Raw genomic sequence first — 8,372 nt, forward strand, 5'->3', positions numbered from 1 at the left:
TACGACGGATAACTTTTTCACGACGCTACCGCTTGCTTTGTCACTCTTGGATAAGGACATGTATTTGTGTGGCACCATTCGCCAAAAGCCTTTTATTCCTAAGGAACTTACGGAGAAGGTGCTTCCCTCAAAGGAGTCAGTGGCAGTGTTCAATTACGAACACAATCTAACTCTACAGTGTCAGCAAATTAGTAGGACTAAGAAGGTGATGCTGTTGAGTTCCCTGCATCATGATCCGTCTGAAGTCGAAAAAAGGAAGTCCGACATTCAGATGTTTTATAATGCGACCAAGGGAGGTGTAGACACATTCGACCAGATGTGTTCTACATCTAGTTGTATTCGTAAGTCACGACGCTGGCCTCTGACTCTCTTTTATGGGATATTGAATATGATAATGGTCAATTCTTATATTCTCTATACGTCCATGCCTTTCACCAAGCCAGTGCCAAAGCGAACGTTCCTAAGAGATATCGCCTAAGAGTTGTGTGCTCCCCAGGCAATACATCGGTATCTAACTTCACACAGTTTGTCGAAAGGACTCCGTCAAATCATGGTGGATACTTTCAAGATACCTGAGCAGGTCCCACCAAGACGTCGAATTCCCGTTGGCCACAGAAAACTCCCTAAAAGGATTCGCTGTCACAGCTGCCCGCCTAGGGACGACCGCAAGACAAACACTGCCTGTCTCCTGTGCAAGAGTCCTGTTTGTCTGGTCCACCAGAGTGTCCTCTGTCCAAACTGTAGCATCTGTCCAAACTGTAACGCAGCGTTATTTGTAAGTTACAACATGAAAATTTTGTTTACTTCTTTTTTGATTGAATATCATCAAAATTTATTACCGAAAATATTATTATTGATTTACAATTTTCTTTTTTTTTCGATTTTATTTCCCTTCAAATTTTTTTTTTGGGTCAGCATTCTAATTTTATATTCGTAAAATAATAGACATTCATCCAGCAACCCACCATACAATTTTTATGTATATCCAAGAATAATTAGATTAGTAAATAACAACCTCATCAAATTTTATTACCGAAAATATTATTATTGATTTAAAATTTTCTTTTTTTTTCGATTTTATTTCCCTTCAAATTTTTTTTTTTGGGTCAGCATTCTAATTTTATATTCGTAAAATAATCGACATTCATCCAGCAACCCACCATACAATTTTTATGTATATCCAAGAATAATTAGATTAGTAAATAACACCTTGAAATTGACATACCCTTCCTACATTTCAGGAGGCAGAACAGAGAGTCTGAGTCAGTGTGGTTGGCGGCCATTTTGTGGACATATCCGAAGCGTAAGTTGCCATATCTATATATATTCTTGTTCCCTATAAAATTTGTGATATTTTGGTATATTTTTACCTGCATAAAATCATATTATATATTATATATAGGTATTTTTTTACGAAATTTCTAAGTACTCAAAAAATGACCTTTAGATATGGCCCCTGATATAAATGTAATTTACAAAATAATGAAGATTTTTTTACATATTTCTATTCTAGGATAAAATGTGTTTATTCCATAAAAAAAAATAGCCAATTCGGATTTCATTTGGGTACCTAAAATAATTCATGAAATTTGGACATTTTTTTGGCCAAAAAAAGTTACCCTTTTTTTCTCATTTCAGATCTTCACCTCTATGGGTCCGATTTCATCCAAAATATAGCAAGAAGTGTCCTAGACATTCAAGATTCAAGCCCTAAAATTATTTTTGTAAATAGGAGAAAAATAATTTTTTTATGAATTTTTATGTAAGGTCTTTTTTTTTCTACTTATTTTTCTAAAATATTTATAATAAATAGTTTTTATGCAGATGAGTAGTTTTTATCTTTACAGTAGTTTTAAGCATTCATTTAATTTTTTTATGAGGTTACTGCAAAAAGAGATTTTTCAAGAATTTTTTTCGGAGTCGGGGTCGCGCGCGACGAGTATACCCTTAAAGGGGTGTCCAAGGAGCGTACCTATCCAGGGTTAAGGATCTTGGTTCCCAAACAACTTTAGTAAAAGGGTCTCCGGAAGACATTCCCAATTGCTCAGTCGTGGATAAAGTGAATCTTATGATTCAAGGAATTAATTCGGTCAAGAATCACGATGCTTACATTGTAGAGTTTCCCATTCATGTTCCTGGCCAGGTAAAGCAGTTATTTAGGGTACTTACTTTGTGAAGACGAAATTAATTCAAAATTTGTGGCACTTGGATTAAAGAAATTAGCAGGCGCCCTGATTGAGAAGGGTCATACCCTGGCAGATAAGTATATAGATTCTGATACTATAGACGATTTTACAATCTTGCTTGGTAGCGATCAAAGCCATATTTCCCCACTTGTACAGAAAGACTTTGGTTACAATGGTAAATGTCCCTCTACTTTTTATGAAACTCGTCGTCGGGTTTAATGCTTTCTGGAAGTGCCTCTTTGTTTTTAGAGAACCTTAACTTGCAATGTATTCCATTTGATGGTAATTCTGTCGGCACGTCTCTATGACTAACTGTTAATAGTAACATAAGTACTTTGCTAGAAGAGAAGGAACTTTTTGATGACCAAAATATTGAGAATGTGACTGACGAAATCCTCGAATCAATATTCACTTCACTTATGAATATTCAAGACGACCCTAGAGAATCTGTCTTGACAAGTGAAAATAGTAAATTAATTGATAACATTCTTAGTGATATTCGGAGAGATCCTAAGACAGGTAGGTTAGTTGTTCCCGCTTTATGGAAGAAGGAAATACAACATTTAATGTCGCCCAACTATTATATTGAAGTGTCCGTTCTCAATTCTCAAAAAAGAAAGCTTTCGCCTGAGAGGTTAAAGGAATACGATGCTGTTATACAGAACCAATTTGAAGATGGAGTAATTGAACGTATTGCAGATCTTCCCTCATTTCTTAGAGAATCCAGATGTATCATTTTTAGCTCATAATGCTGTGTTCCGAAATAACACTAACACGACGAAGTGTAGGGTTGTTTTTCTATCTAATTTAAGTGAAAGAAAAAATGAGAGATATCTTTCCCATAATCAATATTCCATGGCAGGAGCTAATTTGAATAATAAAATGCAGATTTCAACACTACAACTAAGGTTTGACAAGTATTTGCTGACTTATGATTTGAAAAAAGCCTTTTTACAGCTTTTACTTAGAGAAGAGGACTCAAGAAAGTTCTTTTTCTATGGTTTAAGGGTATTCCTAAGAACGATTTCTCAATTGTTGGCTATCGTTTCCGACGAGTGCCTTTTGGAATGAGATATTCTCCATTTTTGTTAATGATAGCTCTCTATTACATATTAATCCATAATGTAACTGATAATGATGATGAAGAGACTCTGAGTATAAAAAGATGTTTGTATAACCTTTCTTACATGGATAACTTAGCCATAACTTCAAATGCGGATAATGTTTTGTTTAAGGCATTAAATGTTTCTGTATCGACATTCCGAGAATTTGGATTCGAATTACATGAGTTTTGTACGAATTCTGTACCCTTAAGAGAACAATTAAATAAGTTTGAACACTGCACTGAATCGGAATCAAAACTTTTTGGCCTAATTGGAATACAGAGAATGATACGATTAAAACTCATAAACTTGAATTAAACCCTAAAGCTTAAACCCTGAAAGGTTAATCTTAAGTACTATTCATTCCAATTATGATCCTTTTGGGTTTTCAATACCAGTTTTAAACCGAAGCAAATTGTTTATGCATTCCTTGCAGAATGACAAGAATATTGGATTGGATACGCCGTTAAGCAGCGAGCTGATGAAAGAATGGTCGAAGATTGCCAGACTGGTTAACAAGAGCTCAGAAATTTTATTACCTCGTTCTGTCGGTAATCTTTGTGACGAGTACAATTTGTTGGTCTATACGGACGCAAGTAAAGAATTGTTAGGCTGTGCTTTATATTTGGTGGCTGTCAATTCAGCAGACACCAAGCTGATTTTGGCAAATAATTCTGTGTTTTGTAAGAAACTAAGAACAAAGTCTATTCCTGTACTGGAATTGATATCTGTACATTTGGGAGTAAGGACAGCCGTAGATGTAGCTGAACAGCTAATAAATGCTGTTGTTCCTATTCGGATAAGTAATATTTATTGCTTTACAGATTCTATGATTGTTCTGAGTTGGATTAAGTCGAAGAAGTTTGAGTTTGGCAAAATAGATAGGAAGCAAGTGTTAGTTAACAATAGGCTAAATGATATCTCGACTCTTTGTTTTAAGCGAACTGTGATTTTCGACCATATAGGTGGTGATGAGAACCCCTAGTGACTGTCTTACTCGGTGTGTTTCAGAGAAAATGCTTCGTAGCACGCTCTTTTTAACAGGTCCAAAATTTCTAGATTCTCCATCAGTGCAGAGTGGTTGTTCCTTATCCCGGTTGCCAAGCCGCCTTCCGTGAGTTGCTCTGTTAGGACAAATTTCATTTTGAATCTGAACCACTTATCCCGTTAAACAAGTTTTCGTCCTTTAATAAGGCGGTCAAGGTCTTGAGTATTGTCTTCCTCCTTGTTACTAAGTTGAAACAAAGGTTAAAGCTGACTAAGAATATACCAGAGAATACCTCTGACGAACAGAATGAATCTGCTCGTAGCACCATTCACCTTTTAATACATGCACAAAAGGCTGCCTTTCCCTAAGTTTATAATACGCTGGCTACAGGTAATTTTTCAGAACCCCTTGTATCACAGTTTAATTTATTTCGTGATGAAAGTGGGCTTATTAGGGTACAAAGTAAGTCAAGTAAATTAAAAGCTTCTTATGATGAGAGGTGTCTTATACTATAGGGAAAAAATTGCCCTGTGGCTAGAAGTATAATTTGGGATACCCATGTAAAACTGCGACACGCTGGAATTTACAAAACTTTAGGTTTACTCAGGAAAAGGTTTTGGATTAATAATGGCTTTGTGGTTGTAAAGAAGGTTTTAAAAGGCGGTTTGATATGTAAAAGGTTGAATGACAGAACTGTTAAAATTAATCAAAATGCATATAGAGATTTCAGAATAAACCCAGAGGCTATTCCGTTTAGGAATATTTGCATCGACCATTGTGGACCTTTCTTGGTTAAGGATAGTAACAAACAAAACTGTAAAGTGTATGTGCTGGTCATATCCTGTTTTTGGTCTAGAGCAATTAATCTGGTTGTATGCAGGTTGATTGATAAAAACTCCTTTCTTAGGGCATTTTTTTTAGTACGGTTTCCCTTCCTTAATAGTTACTGATAATGGAAGTCCAATAGTGGCGGGAGTAGAGCAAACTATTTCCTATCTAAATGATTTAGAGACCATTAACTACTTAAGATCGCATAATATTAAGTCTTTAAAATTTCATCCATTCCCTGCTAATACACATAAATTAGGTGGGTTTGTTGAAACTATGGTTGAGCAAGTGAAAAGGACAGTTACTTCGAGCATTCGAAATAACATTTTGGATTACAATGATTTTCAATTCTTGATTGCTGAGGCTAAAATGCTCGTAAATAAAAGACCTTTCGCCTTCAGAAATGCTCTAAATAAATTAGATTTTGATCAAAGCTTGCCTGTCCCTTTAACTCCAGAGATGATAGTGAAGGGGTATGAAGTACCTTGTGTGAGTATAATTCCGGAACTTAATAAGTCAGATCAGGACGACTCTTGGGGTGTGTCTGATGATATACTCGACAATAATCATGAGGCAGTTTTATCTCGTTTTGATAAACTTAAGAAAGTGAAAGCTAACTTGGAAAAAATCTATCAGGGTGAATTTACTGCTACGTTGTTCAGTCAAGCAACAGATAGAAAAAATAGGTATGGTAAAAAATCTCATACTGAATTAAGGGTAGGAGATTTAGCGAGTATAAAAACAGATTTTTATAAAGCCTTTTGCTTACCCGATAGGTGTCATCGTACAAATTGAAAAGAATGACCTGGATGTAGTAACAAGTGCTAGTGTACGTAAATCCAACGAAGAAATTGTAAGACGATACGTTGATAATTTGATATTCATAACAGATACTTCCTTCAACGTTGACAGTAACTCTGTTTCTCCTGAATTAGTTCATGAAACCTGTACAGTTCCCTACAAGTCTGAGAGATCAGCTGCTCGCAAGTGTCGAGAACGGGACAAGGCACTAATTGAGCAACACAAGGTTTAATATGATTGTAGTGTTGTAAAATTTATTGTATAACTTTTCCGTTTCTTTTTGTGTTTGTATTTTGTTTCATTCTCGTTTCACAATTCCAAGAAATTGCTCACCCGGCCCTGCCAGCATACAAAAATATTAATACAAAAAAAACATTTTCAAGAAATTGAATCTCAAACTTTATTTAAAGTAAATAATTAGTCAATTTAGTCAAGCAACCCCTTGAATTTGTACGTGCATGGACTTCCATGTTTCCACGGTCCTTGGATACGTCACTAAATGACAGACGTCAGACCTAACAAGGACGCGGAAAAAACTTGGATAAGACAGTTCAAAAAGTACCGCTACCGTCGCCAGAGACAAGACGGACGGTTATCGGGTGATCAATTTCTTTGACTTCACCTTTTTGTTAATGGATTTTTTCCCGGAGGTACTGATGTGGTAATGAAGTTCAAGAGACTTCCTGTTGAATCACGAGCCTTCGTAAAGTGTACGAAATTGAACATGAAAAAATAAGCTCATCGTGTGGGGGTTCGAGGTGAAGGACAATACATGGTGGAGGACGATGGTTGAGTTCCAAGATCTTCGCTGCTGGCTGCCTGACTCGGGTAAGTTCATGTAATGCAGATCCAAGGGTGTTTTGTGTACTTAGTCGGCGATTGTGTATTATACACTTAAAGATCATTAAGGCAAGGCCCTTCATTAATTTTTCAACCTTCAGTGACTTGATTAACGTATAGAGTATAAAATAGTTTGATATTTAACTTTCTTGTTTTAGCTCTGTACATTATTTATTTAAGTGTGTTTGGGATGGCAACCAGTCGCTCACTATAACTTGTGTTTTTTTTTTCCTGTAGGTTGGAGTTTCGCTAAAAGGGGTGGAACCTTGGAGTGAAGAGAGGTCAAGAGCTATCGTCTTGGAATTAACAGGATACTTTCGTTAATGTAGACTAGGGATTTATTTAATTTCATGAAGCTATAGCCTTCAATAAATTCAGTCTTGATTAAGTTTTATATTAAAGTATTTAATTTTCACATACGGAAGTTAGGTCACATCATTCACATTCTGTTACCAATCATTCTATTGTCCATTTGCCTTGAGTCAATAACTAATTCTCTATCCGGACTAATTTCTTCTTCCTAGCATATCATCAATAATCTACACTTGTAAAAATTACCATGATGCTACTTATATATATATATATATATATATGTATATATATATATATATATATACATATATATATATATATATATGTGTGTATATATATATATATATATATGTGTGTGTGTGTGTGTATACATATATACATATATATATATATATATATACATATATATATTTATATATAAATATATATATATATATATATATATATATTTATACATAAATATATATCTATATATCTATCTCTATCTATTTATCTATCTATATATGTATATATATGTATGTATATATGAATACATACAAATATAAATATATATATATATATATATATATATACGGCTGGAGAATTAAATAAACTCCCGAACTCCAAACTTACCTATTTTTACATAAATCTGTTACACTTGAAAATTAATACCTGAGCTCTGAGAAAAATAAATAACTACTAGACGGTAATATATAAAAACACTGGATATCCGAAAGTCTCTTACTTAACCCTCAAAACATAACTGGGTGATTATTTTAGAAGAACTCTTCAAAAACAGCCAGTTACTATGATTCTTAGCCAGGGATTACAAACAAGAACTATTATGCAATATTGGTAATTGAAATACTACACACTTCACATAAATAAATATATTCTATAAAGTGATACAATAATACAAAAAGATTTATCACCAAACTTAAATACTCGAAATAGTAAATCTGAACAATACCTTAGATGAAGACAAAAGAAAGACTGGTCAAAATGATAGAATCACTTGTTTCACAGGAAATTAATTTATGAAAATATAAAATTTTGATAATTGAAATTAGTAAACAATTTAACACTGTAATAATCATACACTGAATAACATTTACATAGATATAGCTGTTGCACTAACGTATTCTTAGTCACACGAGGTTACTAAACAGCTAAACACAATAAATGGTCCTAAAGGCCGACCAAGGGAAGGGCCCGTGCCAACAAGAAGTGTTGGCTTTAATACACTATGAACGAACAATAAATAAACCTCACCGTTTAACCTAACTTCACAGGGCCAGTTACAAAAATTTATGTTCAACAAGTACTTACATTGAC

The 8,372-nt window shown here is 34.4% G+C and overlaps 1 pseudogene; it reads left to right on the plus strand.

The window, feature by feature from the left end:
* The window catches only part of LOC137651659 (uncharacterized), a 19,549-nt pseudogene extending 13,411 nt beyond the window's left edge, over positions 1–6,138 (plus strand).
* The last annotated feature ends 2,234 nt before the right edge of the window (positions 6,139–8,372 follow it).

Source organism: Palaemon carinicauda, chromosome 13, assembly GCF_036898095.1.
Source record: "Palaemon carinicauda isolate YSFRI2023 chromosome 13, ASM3689809v2, whole genome shotgun sequence".
NCBI classification, from domain to species: domain Eukaryota; kingdom Metazoa; phylum Arthropoda; class Malacostraca; order Decapoda; family Palaemonidae; genus Palaemon; species Palaemon carinicauda.